The sequence below is a fragment of the Phyllostomus hastatus genome, unplaced genomic scaffold, assembly GCF_019186645.2.
Source record: "Phyllostomus hastatus isolate PE091 unplaced genomic scaffold, TTU_PhHast_1.1 phas_scaffold_78, whole genome shotgun sequence".
Lineage (NCBI taxonomy): Eukaryota > Metazoa > Chordata > Mammalia > Chiroptera > Phyllostomidae > Phyllostomus > Phyllostomus hastatus.
Genome location: NW_025334041.1, coordinates 82,290,258 through 82,304,406, shown reverse-complemented (window position 1 = coordinate 82,304,406; position 14,149 = coordinate 82,290,258).

Here is a 14,149-nt window from a genome sequence, read left to right as displayed (position 1 = left end):
GAGACAGACTAGTTTCTGTGGGGAAGTAGGGACGAAATGGCCACCCCCCCTAGTGGGGAGCGTGCTGATTTACAGTCCATACCTGCTTTTATTGGGCTCATTCTGCATAATAGTTCAGGTAAAGTACAGTACTCATTAAGGGGAAGTAAGGAACCATAGAAAACAAAGAACTCTGCCGGTCTATTGAGTTAGGGGTCAAAGAGCTGTAAGACTGAGGAACAAACTAACTTCCTCCTAAGACCCTTCTCATTCAACTGAGAGCACTCTAAACAAAGGTTTCACAGTAATTTACATGTTCTTTCTTAGGCCTGATCACCCGAGGAATCCGCACTTCTCAGTACCGAGCTGCACCACCCTGTCATTGTTTCAGGCTTAGGTGGAGCAAGGGAACTAAGGCAACTGAGAGACAAGGAGGTTTTTTCCCAGACACTGAGAACTCAGGCTATGCCAAAGATGAGGAGCGAGGGTCCATCACCCCCTTTTGCTGCAGCCCCCCAGGTCCTTCTTTTGGGGGGCCTCCCAAGGTGATCGTGCCTGTCTTAGGCACGTTCCTCCCGTGGGGAATCTTACCCGTCTTTGGCTAACCGACCAAGCTTTTTGGGGTTCAGTTATGAATAAAGCAGCAGAAGCAGCATTCCTGCCAGGGAGATAAGCTTTTGTCTCCTTGTTGGCTTATGGTTCCAAGGGCGTTCCTTTAGCCTTAGCCTAGGCGGGGGTTTCAGCTTCTGATACCAGTCAGGGCGGTTCCCAATAGGTGGCATTTTGTGTCTGACTGCTTTCATGTAGATAATGTTTTCAGGGTTTAGGTGATAGTATATATCAGCATAAATTCCATTATTTTAATTTTTTAATTGTAAAGTATACATAACATAAAATTTACCACTTAAGCCTTTTAATTTAAAGCCTTACCATTTAAGCCTTTTAAAATTTATTTATTTATTTATTTATTTATTTATTTATTTATTTAAATCCTCACCCGAGGATGTCTATTGATCTGAGACAGACAGGCAGGTAGACAGACAGAGATTGATGTGAGAGAGAAACTGATTGAGTGCTTCCCATATGTGCCCTGACTAGGGATTGAACCTGCAACCTTTTGGTGCACAGGACAATGCTTCAACCACTGAGCAACCCATCCAGAACCCTTTGAAGCCATTTTTAAGTGTACAGTTTTGTGGCATTAGTACATTCCCAGTGTTGTACAACCATCACCAGTCATTTCCAGAACACTTACCATCTTCCCAAAGTGAAACTCTGTACCCGGTCAACAATAACTTCCCACTCTCCCCTTCTCCAGTCTCTGGCCAAATTTTGTTTTGAGAGGAAGGTGTGGGTGACAGAGCAGGAAGGAGGCAGAATGTGTAGGAAGTAGTGGTTAAGGAAAGTAGCAGGAAGCCTTGGATAGTGGGTATTACATGTATTTGGATCTTGGATTGGAGATAGAAAGTTCATAGATCCCCACAAAAAAATGCACAGATACTCAGTCCTGGAATGTTCTGTAAATAAACTTTATTTTAGAATAACACTAGATTTACAACAAAGTTGCAAAGATAGTGCAGATTCTTTGTATACCCCTCATCTGGTTCCCTTGTTAACATCTTATGTCGTCAAGTACGTTTTTTTCTTACTAATTCAAACTTATTTTTTATTTTTGCTTTTCTTAAATATTTTGTCTATGCTATTTTTGTCCCAATTTTTACCCCTCTGCCCAGCCCATCGCACAGTTGATCCCCACACAGTTGTCCATGCACACAGTTGTCCATGTCCATGCATCATTTATATATGTTCTTTGACTAATCCCTTTGCTGTCTTTCAGTCAGTTCCTCCCACCCCCTCCCCTCTTCAGCTGTCAGTCTATTCCATGTTTCTATGCCTTTGGTTCTATTTTGCTCATTAGTTTATTTTGTTTACTAGATTCCACTTATAAGTGAGATCATATGGTATTTGTCTTTCACTGACTGGCTTATTTCACTTACCATAATAGATTCCAGTTCCATCTGTGCTGTCACAAAAGTTAAGAATTTCTTTCTTTTTTTTTTTTTTACCACTGCATAGTATTTCATTGTGTAGATGTACCAGTTTTTTTTAATCTACCATCTACTGATAGGCACTTAGGCTGTTTCCAAATCTTGGCTACTGTGAAGAAACTGACATTTATATGTTATTATTCACTAAACTCCAGTCTGGCTTTTCCCAATTTTTCTGTTCCCAGATCCAAACCAGAATACTACATTACATGCACTTGTCATTGTCTCCCCAGTCTCTGAGCTATGACAATGTCTCAGTCTTTCCTCATTTGTCATGACCTGCAGTGGTGAGGTATCCTGTAGAATGTCCCCAACGTGGGTTTGTCTGTTTTTCTCATGATTATTTAGTCCCATAACTTTTCATAAAATTTCAGGGGTTACACAGACCCCTGAGGCCCTTTCATTGGCCTAATATCACAAATGGAAATTTAAAAGGGCATGCTGGCCTTTTTAAAAGATATATTAGAAGTTGCAGCCCATTAGTAGGACATGAATTGATGTAGTGTGTTGCTATTGGCATTTGAAAATAATAAAAGCACCAGAGTGTGGAGTAAGGGCATTTTAATTTTTGCTTCATGTATGTGTGTGTATACTAGGTCAGTGTAAGGTGCATGTGGTGGGCAGGATTTTGGCCCCCATGACCTTCACCTGTGCTATCATGCCTGTGAATATGTTATGTTACATATAACAGTGGGGCAAAGGGGATGTTGTGGATGATGTACAGGTGTACATTATGTACTGTGAGTTCAGTTCCAGATCGCTGCAATAAAGCAAATACTGCCAATAAAGTGAGTCACACGAAGATTTTGGTTTCCCAAGGCACGTAAAAGTTATGTTTGTTTACACTATGCTGTAGTCTATTATATGTGCAATAGTATTATATTAAAAAACAATGTACATACCTGAATTTTAAAATACTGCTAAAAACTGCTAGCACCTGAGTCTTCAGCACTTTCTAATCACTGCTGGTGGAGGGTCTTGCCTCAATGCTGATGGCTGCTGCCTGATCAGGGTGGTGGCTGTCAAAGGGTGGGGTGGCTGTGACAATTTCTTTAAAAGAAGACAAGGAAGCTGGCTGCATCGATGGACTCTTCCTTTCATGAATGATTTCTCTGCAGCACATGATGCTTTTTGACAGCATTGTACTCACAATAGGGCTTTCAAAACTGAAGTCAGTCCTCTCAAACCCTGCTGTTGCTTTGCAAACTAAATTTATGTAATTTTCTAAATCCTTTGTTGTCATTTTAACAATTTTTACAGCCTCTTCATGAGGAATAGATTCCATCTCAAGCAATCGTTTTTTGTCCTTCCCTAAGAAGCAGCTTCTCAACCCGTTAAAGTGTTTTCATGAGATTTCAGCCAGTCAGTCACAGCTTCAGGCTCCACATCTAATTCTAGTTCTCTTGTGATCTCCACCATACTTGCAGTTACTTTTTCCATAACAAATATAATGAGAATGAAAAAGGTTGAAATATTGTGAGAATTACTAAAATGTGACAGAGACATGAAGTAAACAAATGCTGTTGGAAAAATGGAGCCCAGAGGCTTGCTCCACATGATGTTGCCACAAACTTTCAATTTGTAGAAATGCAATATCTGTGAAACGCAATACAGTGAGCAGTAAAACAAGGTGTTCCTGTAATTAAGGTTACTAATCAGTTGACTTTAAAATAGTTTACCTTAGATTACCTTGGCAGACCCAAAGTGACCACACAAGCCCTTAAAAAAAGAGCCTTCTCCTGGGTGAGTGTAGAAGAGATTGTCAGAAAGATTCAAAGCATAACACAGACTTTGTTGCTGGCTTTGAAGATGGAGAGGGCCCTGGAACAAGGAGTGTGGGAAGCCTTTAGAAGCTGAGAACAACCTCCAGCTCACAGCTGGCAAAGAAAAGACCTTAGTCCCACAACTGCCTTGAACTGAATTCTGCCAGAAACTTCCATGGTCTTGGAAATGGATTTTTTTCCCCTCGAACCTCCAGATAGAGCCCAGGTCAGGTGATTCTTTCACTTTGGCCTTATGAGACCCTGGGCACAGGATCCAGCCACAGACTGGAGTCTGAGACAGACTTCTGCAGAACTGAGATAATAAATGAGTATTGTTTTAGTATGGTGAGTACCAGAGGGAAAGGGGGGTGGGGGAAGCAGGAGGGAATAAAGGGGCAGGAGGTAAATGGTGATGGAAAGAGACATGACTTGGGGTGGAGAACACAATACAACACACAGATGGTATATCATAGAATTGTACACCTTAAACCCATATAATTTTATTAACAAGTGTAATCCCAATTCAATAAAAATAAATAAACAAATGTGGTGTTAACCTGAAGAATTTGTGACAATGATGTATTTTTTATTGTGTGTCAAGGTTACAAAAGTCAAAAAGACTGCTGCAATGTTAAGGATCCTGGATGGGGGTCCAGAGACCCATTCCCACCTAGCCACTCCCCTGCCTTAGGTGACACTGTATTAATCACCCTTTTTGTGTTTTCTGTTTTGTCAATTGAGTGGGTTATTCTAAAGTTTCTCCCATATGACATATTTTTCTTTTATGAGCCGCTTTATTTTTTTTTCAGCAAAATTTACCTCTTTAATGTTCAGTTCTATGAGTTTTGGTAAATGCATAAAATCACCATGTTATTCAAAGTATAGAACAGTTATATCACCAGAAACATTTCCTCTTGCTGCCTCTTTGTTGCGGTCCTCTCCCAACGCACTGGTGCTCCAGCCCCTGGCAACCACCGATCTGTTCCTCATTGTTTGCCTTCCTAAATGGAATCAGACAGTGTGTAGAGTTTTGAGTCTGACTAAATTTAATTTAGCATAATACATTTGAAATTCACCTATGTTGTATGTGCCAATAGTTTCTTTTTATTGCTGAGTAGTATTCCATTGTATAGAATGTATATACCATTATTTTGTTTATCCATTTTCCAATTGAAGGACATTTGGGTTGTACCCAGTTTTTGGTAATTTTGGATAAAGCTTCTAAAACATTTTTGTACAGGTTTTGGTGTGAACATAAGTTTTCATTTCTCTTGGGTAAATATGTAGGAATGGGAATGCTGGATCTTATTATAAATGGATGTTTAATTTTTTTTTAAACAATGTGCCTGGGTCATTTTGTCCTTGTGCAGGTAAGTATACTTTGTGACAGATTGCTAGAAGTGGGCTGCCAGGCTGAAGGGTAAATGCAGCTGTTATTTTGCTTCTATTATTTTTTTCTTTTATTGATTTTAGAGAGAGGGGAAGGAGGGGAGAAAGAAAGGGGGAGAAATATCAATGTGAGAGAGAAACACTGATTGGTTGTCTCCTGTATGTGCCCAGACCAGGGACTGAACTCTTAACCCAAGCATGTGCACTGGCTGGGAATTGAATCAGCAACATTTTGGTTTGTGGAAAGATGCCCAACACACTGAGCCACACCAGCTGGGGCTGGGTGTTTATTTTTTAAAGACACTGCCTAATTGTTTTACAAAATGGCTATACATTTTTCATTTACATCAACAATTTTTGAGAATTTTGGTTATTCTGCATCCTTGCTAGCACTTGGTATTTACTTAAAAATTATTTTAAACCATTCTAATAAGTATGTACTGGCATTTCATTGTAGTTTTAATTTGCATTTTCCTAAGGACTAGTATGTTAAACACTTTTTCACATGTATATTTGTCACTATATAGTTTCATTGGTGAAGTGTCTGCTCTCATCTTTTTCCTATTTTTTTAAAAACTGATTTGAGAGAGAGAGAAACATCGATTGGTTGCCTTCTGTACTCACCCTGACCAGGGATCGAACCCACAACCTAGGTATATACCCTGACTGGGAATCAAACCTGTAATCTCTTGATATACAGGACACTGGCCCAACTAACTGAGCCACCTGGCCAGGGCTCTTTTTCCTATTTTTAAAATTAGGTTGATTTTTAAAGTAAGTTTTGAGGGTTCTTTATATATTCTGGATATCAGTCCTTTATCAGATCCATGTTATGCAAATATTTTCTCCAAGCCCTGTTTGACATTGTGATATTTAATCCTATAAATAAGTCTTAACTGCACTCAGTAGTGTTGGTGAAATGACTTAAATGAAGCACCTGTGGCTCCCAGGGGACCCTTGCTCCTTTAAGTTTTTTGTATACGGTCTGAGGGGGAGCAGGGCTTTCTTCCTTCTTTGTCTATCAGTCATGCGCTAGGGGCTCAGGATAGGAAGCTGCATTTCCAGATTCCTGGTGGCTTCCTTAGATACCTTTGGGGCTGGAGAAAGGCAAATGAGACTGTTACCAGGTATTACGGAGGGTGAAGACCTTAAGCTACGGAAACTTGATGTTAACAGTGTGAAGGCCCAATATTCAAAAAGAGTAAGAGCAAATCTTGCCAAAAAAAGCAGAAAAATTAAAAATTTGTTCCTGTTCTTCCTCAATGTTTGAACCAGGGATCTGACATTGCTAATTTGAGCCTAAATCTCTGAGCATCCTGGTGCTTAAAGCATTTTTTCTTATTTCCTCAACTAATGGGGTCAGAATATTCTACCTCATCTTGGATATCATTTTACTTTTTAGGGTTTTATCTTTCTCCTTTCCCATAGGAACCTTATTTCCCCTATCAGATATACAAAATTTAGGTACCTTGGAATCTTAAAAACAAAAAAACAATGAATGCTCAACTGTGAGCATGCATATCTGGTCCAGGGTGGCAGAGTGAATACCCCTTATGGAGTCTCCTTTCTTTAGTACAACCTGATTAGGTAAATGAACAATCACCCTGCCCCCTCCAAGTCCATACAAATTAGCAAAAAATTTTACCGCAATAATCCAACTAGGAATAGGGTACATTGCAGGGCGACAGGCTTCAGAAAGTGGCTGATAAGGAACGACAGAGAGGACCCAGGACTTGAGAGGAAGTGCATCACAGAGAAAGGTTCTGAACCCCATCTTTCAGAAGTCATAATTGTGAGTAGTCACCAAAGTTCTGAGAATTCTTACTTATACCCTCAGTCAGAAGAAAAGAAAACCAAGGAGGAATCTCCTTTTCTGACTGGAAAGAAATGAAATGGTAGCTGGGAGAAGTGGGTGAGGTGGATGCAAGTGAACCCTTTCTTCATATGCGGGCTCTAGGCTAAGCTAGAGGATGGATGAATCCAAGGCGGGGAACTCTGTCTAAGGAGATCAGCGTGGAGCCTCCACGAGGTGGAGTGAATCCTAGGACTGTCAGCCCTCCGAGTTGGCTCCCCTTCTAAGCTGAGCACTCCCTCTCCACTCACCATACCTTTAGGCTTCAGGGAAAGTACACAGAAAGGAAGTAGCCAGTCCTGCAACTAGAGTTCCCTGGAGAACAAATGGTGGGAAATACCGTGGTTAAGGAAATGGACGCCGGAGCCAGAATGCCTACTTTCTAATTTGCCTCTGCTACTTACAAGTTACTTGAACAAGTTGCTTAACCTCTTTATGCCTGAAGTTCCTCATTTGTAAAATGGGGATAGTAGTAATATCTCAGAATTCATGTGAGGATTAAATTGATTAATATAGCACTTATAACTGACTCACATATAGTAAGCGCTGTGTAGCTAAGTGTTGTTATTATATCAGAGCAAATGAAAGGTCCAAGCATGAGCAGAATGAAAATAGCACAACTGTATAAAAAAGCAACAGCAAACAAACAAAAACCAGAAACAGTGTTGAAAATACAAGGAGCTCCATCTAGAAGAAGACATAGCTCAAGGAACAGAAGAAAATTGCTCATTAGTGTTTTGGATTACAGACTAACATAAAACATACATTTAATAAAATATTGAATAAGTTTAAAGGCTAAGTAATACATTAAAGAAATGAAGGGGAGCTTGCAGATCTCACTTTTAATTGCCAGGAATCAATCTATACTATGTAAAATGATAACATTAATAAAGTGATTTTATTATGCTGAAGAAATATTTGATACCAGCACAATTAAAGTTCTTTTTTACTTGAGTTTTCACCTCTTGTTAAATTTTAACAAAAGAAGCTTTAGTATTTCATAATTAAAATAGAAGTTGTATTTTATATAAACATTTGTGTTTACCTGTCTACTTATCCTTCTTTCTCCCATGAAAATATGCATAGGGTGATTTTTACCTAATGTTGATAATGGTTGTTTCTAGGTGGTGGAAATTTTTTTAAAGCTTTCATCTGCTCTTTCTTTCTTTCTTTCTTTCTTTCTTTCTTTCTTTCTTTCTTTCTTTCTTTCTTTCTTCTTTCTTCTTTCCTCTTTCTTTCGGCATTGCTTATTATCTGATGCAAGTTGTTTTTATGAGGTGGGGACCAGCACTTTGAGGCAATTTGAAAAGTTTTTTTTGACATTGCGTCAGGACTAGCCACTAAAATCTCTGACCTGGACTTGAGATGGCTTGCCCCAGTTGCCTATTGATTTCCCAGGAGTGATAAAAATCTCTCAATATCCTGGAAGGCACTTTATATTTCATCTTCTCTGTATTCTATGGGCACTGAGAAGTGACAGCTACTATGTGGGCTAAGATCCATCCCTGCACCAACCAGTACAGGAGCTGGCACCCCAAAGGCAACAAGACCTACTTGCAGCTACAATTTACTAGGCACTCATGCATGATTATTCCTACTTCACAGAAGAGGAACTAGGCCCAGAGATACTAAAAGAGAGAGCTAAAGTTCTCTCAGGTCCTAAGTGCTGAACTGATTTCGTGGTTTCAGCAGCATTCTCCCTAGGATATCTGCTTCCAGCCACAGGATCTTCTCTTCTAGCTTGTCTATGCAAGGTGCATGGTACCCAGGTGGGTTGGGGTAGGTTGCCCTTTTGTCTTTGCGTTCCTTGTCTCATGTTTGGTGTACTGAAGAAGGCAGCAGGCTGAGGCAGAACAGCATAGAATCTGGGCCCAACGGATAAGAGTTAGCTCTCTCACTCCTCTCTTTCCTAGTTGTTCACACTGGGCAGGACGGTCAGCCTTCTTAGGCCACCATTCCTCTAAAATGAGGAGGGAGACAAGGTAATGATGGAGGATGAGCTTGGAACAGCTGTTGTGTACCAGGCCCTGTGCCAAGTGCTTTGCGCACAGATCTCATTGTGTCTCCCACAACCCTGTGCAGTAGACACTATTGTTACCTTCCTTTTACAAATGAGAAACCGTAGGCTCATGGGTCCTTCATATGTGTCAGCTGAGCTGATTCAACAGTGGGCCTGGTTCCTGTAGCTTTTGTCAACTCCGGTGTCAGCTTTCAGTAGTGCTCACTGAGCACTGTAGCTCTTCCTGTTCTGAATGTGGCTCACCTACAGCAACAGAGCCCTGAAATCAAGACTCTTTCAAACACACAGAAGAGAAACACCATAAGTGGAGGTGCATCTGTGCATCAGATATTGAGTTTAGTTAAAAAGAGTTTGCTTTTGAGAGAAAGATTTATACTGACCTGCCTATAACCCCAATTTTCTTAGCCTGAGACATATTCACTGAGATTATTAATGGAGGACCTTTTTAGAGACACTGGAGAGCTTTTGCCTGAGATGAACAATATGTCCCTTTTCACTCCCCACTCCCCACTAGAGTCTAGTATAGCAAACACAGAAAGACATGATTTTAAAAAAGATGTCTATGCCCAATCAGTTCTTGGTGTTTTCTTGACAGACAGATAATGAACACAGCTCTACCTTATTAGAGAAGATAGAAACTGACCAGGGTGCCACAGGGCACTGGTGAGATCATCAGACCTCACCTCAAGGATGTCACCCCGGAGTGTCACGAAGCAGAGATCCATGTTGTCTGTTTAAATTATACTGGTAAAGATAATTCACTAAAGACGTGAAGTGAATTTTGAAGAAATATATCATTTGACAATAAACAACTGTGAAACTGTATTTCAAGACAATGACGATAACATTTATTTGTCTTACCCGCTTAAAGAAACGTTGTGCCTTCAGTGCTTCAAAATAGTAAAATACTCACCCGGGTGAGTGCTGGATGAAAATCTGGGGATGGTTTCAGGATTCCTCCTCTTGCCACTGTTACTATATGGTGCATGCTAAAAGCAAGAAGTGAAATTGATTTTCTGCTAATTGTCATTCCTAATTACAAGTGATGTAAATCACAGTGATTTCACCAAGCAGTTTGTAAAAGTGAAAAGGTCTGTAAGAGTGTGTGTCTAATAGAGAAAAATGTCAGACATAAAATTGGGAGAGAAAATTCCCAAGAGAGCTTATTGTTATGGGAAGTCCTTAAGCTCAGAGCCTGAGAGATAGACAGAGGCCTAAAATACTTGGGCACAAGCCAAGAGGAAGCCCTAAGCAGGTGGCACTGGGGGATGGGAGGAGGACAGCCAACAAGGTAGCAGGTGCCAGCAAATCCGTAACTGTGCTGACAAGGATGAGTTGAGGCTCTGGTGATAGTGTGCCCCAAAGTTCATGAATGTAGACCTGGGGCCCTGTAGGGCCTAGAGTGGCTGAACAGACCTGCCTGAGCAGTATTTCACAAGGGGATTCCTCTATACCAAGTTTCTGGAAAGGGCTGGGTTTTTCCTGGGATGTGATTCTTATTTTTTTTAATTTAAAGATTTTACTTCTTTATTTTTAGATAGAGGGGAAGGGAGGGAGAAGGGAAGGAGAAAGAGAGGGAGAGAAACATCAATGTGTGGTTGCCTCTTGAGCTCCCCACTACTGGGGACCTGGCCCGCAACCCAGGCATGTGCCCTGACTGGGAATCGAACCAGCAACCCTTTGCTTCTCAGGCTGACACTAAATCTACTGAGCCACACCAGCAGGGCTTTAAAAAAAAAGTTAGTGGTTTAGGAATGATGGCATGTTCGGCTCTGGGGGAAAGTCTACTGAAGTTGGCAGTGAGGGCCAGGTGTCACAAACTAGGACAAATGGATGGATGGATGGTCCTCCTTCAGCTGATGCTAGGAAAACACTGCCCAGTGTTTTCAAAAATAAAAGAAAATCTTGCAGTTGTGAGACACTGAGAATAAGAATATCTTGCTTCTAGCTGGTGTAATCTGGCAGAACAAATGCTGATGAAGGATCATGTTAAAGGTCAAGTCCAATCAACCCTTTTTGCTTAACATCCTTTGTGACTACCTATTGGTCCCAAGGGTAAAAAGTCCAACCTGCTTAACAAGACTTTACAACGCCTTTGTGGTGAGACCTGTCCCCTCTCTATTCCTGTTTTCCCCTCCCCATTCCTGTTTCTCCTCCCTCCTTTCCTTGAGCTCCAGCTACTATGGATTTCCTGAGGGAGCCGAGGTCTCTGGGGCTTGGCAGATGCAGTTCCCTCTGCCTGCTGTACTTTTCTGCTCATTCTCCTCTTCCCAGGTCGCCTCCCGACTTCCACTCATTTTCCTGGCCACTCTCTGGATCAGGGCAGGTGCCCTTGCTCTGCGCTCCCCCATGGCCCATCTCTCCCAGCACAGGGCTCTCCACACTGCTGAGTCAGTGCTTGGTTCCTGTCTCCCATCAGACCTTTCGCATTCTTAAACATGACTGGGGACCCCAGACGACACTTGTTGGGATATCCATTGATACTTACCATGTTAGAAATTTGAAGAATCTTTAAAATATGTATTACTTCATTTCAAAATAACAATAATAAAACACATTACATGTTAACATAAGTAACATTCTTTATGAAGAAAATATTTTTAAAACAAAAATTGCTAAGAAGAGAGGTATTATTTCTTTGAAGTTTGGTTTAGTAGAAGACAGCTGAATGCTCATACCTGTTGTGACGTATTGTGTTAGGTGAAACACATGAGGAAAATCTAGCTGTGACAGATATGTGGTTGGAAAAGCAAAGATCTTACTGATCCCTGAGAGAATCTCAGGGGCCCCAGATGTCCCTCGGCTGCACTTTGAATCCTGCTACTGTGCGTGGTATCTTGCTGCTCAGAGTGGGATCCAGGGACCAGCTGCACCAGCATCATTGGGACTTATTAGGAATTCAGGCTCCCAGGCCCTCTGACTCAGAACAGGCAGTTTAATGAGGTCCTCACATGTTCCTGTGCTGAGGAGGGTTTGAGCGGCACTTCTTCGGGGCAATGTGTTTCCTGAGTCTTTGCATGTCTGAAAACGTCTTATTCGAGCCTCACATTGACTTGATGGTTTGGCTGGGTATAGGCTTGATGCTAGGTTGAAAGTCATTTTAATTTTCAATTTCTGTTTCCCCAGAGAATGAATCAATAGTATCTGGCGGAAGAGCAGGGGACATTATTTACCTTGGCAGGCTGGTCAGGCACTCAGGATTTCAGCCTCCCTGTAAATAGACTTCCAACCGAGCAAGCGAGCGCCCCTGGCCTTGTCCCCGCCTTCTCAGACACCGTGCCTCTGGGCTCCACGGCTTCCCTGGGGTCTGTAGGGGCAGCCCCTCCTCATTCTTACCTTCCTCCACTTGAAAAAGATACCTAGGTTATGGTTTTGTTCCTCCCGTTCTTTTTGGATTTTTGTTTTACACTTTTGTTTATTATTTCACTGTCATTTTATGGTGTTTTGATGGTTGTATTTGCTCAAAAGTCTCCCAACTGATTTTAATTTCCAGAATACTATGAAATGTTTTGCTGTCTGGTGGGTCTAAAAGAGTTTTCCTAGCCCATTCTTCATTTTTTATATGAACTTTATAATTAGCTTGCCTAGTGTCTCCCCTTGCACTCTCCAAAACTCACTGCCATCTTACTGAGATCATATAAAATGTATAGTTCAATTTAGAGAGAACTGACAGCTTTAAATTATTGAGATTTCAAGATATGTTTTTTCCATTTATTCAATTACTTTTTTATATCCCTCAGTAGATTTTTTAAAAAATATATTATTTATTTACTTTTAGATAGAGGGGAAGAGAGGGAGAAAGAGGAAGAGAAACCTCAATATGCAAAAGACAGTCAGTCAGTTGCCTCTCACACACACCCACATGGGGACCTGGCCTGCAACCCAGGCATGTGCCCTGACTGGGAATCAATCTGGTGACCTTTTTGTTTGCAGGCCGGCACTCAATCCACAGAGCCACACCAGCCAGGGTGTTCCTCAGTAGAATTTTAAAGTTTAGTTCTGACAGATTTTACCCATGTCTTATATTTTATCTCTTTGGTTTCTATTATAAATGAGATCATGTCTTCTAATATACTTTGTAACTGTTTGGTGTTTCTCTTGCTATTGTATCAATAAAGTCTTTTTGATCTCAAAGTATATAAATTTCCCTCTTATTTTGTAAAATTAAAAAAAATTTTTTCAATTACTGTTGATGTACACTATTATACTAGCCCTCACATTTTAGAATATTTAACTGGAGTTTTGAGTAGTTCAAAAGGTAATACATGACATTATAAAAATCATTAAAATATAAAAGTGCATACAATGAAAAATAAACTTCCCTTTCATCTACAGAATTTATCATGTGTATTATTTCTTGTATAATCCTCCCAGAGCTTTCTTTTTTATTTTTTTTGCTTATACATGGAAATTTATATATGCAATAAGAGGTTGAAATGGTTTTCTTTCTCCTTTTGGGTGAGGCCAAAGGCATGCAACAACGTTGTGGATGCCTTATACTTCCACTGGCTCAACCTACAACCGCCTTTGTAGGTTGTGCTGACTGTGAGAAAGGATTGGCTGCGTTAGCAACCCTCCTTATGGCCGATAGGAGGTGCAGAGGCTGAGAGATTTCTTTGGAGTGTGTTGTCAGAGTGCTTGTCCCGGTGAGCAGCGCTTCAAGACCATCTCCCAGAAAGCTGACCCCTGTTGCCTGGCATCAGGAGAAGGTGAAAAGGCTATTTTGAAACTTTTTACCTGGGGTTGAGTGAGGAGAGTTGGCTACCTTGTATTGAGCTATGTTTTCAGTAGCTGTGGGGCAAAGGTGCGCGTTTCTGGGGGACCAGATATGGATTCTGTCAGGTTTGGGAAGCAGCCTGCGGTTGCCTTGAATCTCACCCAAGAGGATCTCCAGGTGGGACCAGGTGATTCCAACAGAGTGAGTCTGTGGGCCTGAGGGAGAGGTTTTCCACAGCCAGACAACAGACAGCTCCTGTAGCAAAGGTGCATAGCCATCAGTCCCCAGCGGGAGAAACTATAAAATGGGAGGGGGAAAAGATTAAACGCTGTAACAGCTCTTTGCGAAACCAACATCTGGAAACTCTGCATCTGTTACACC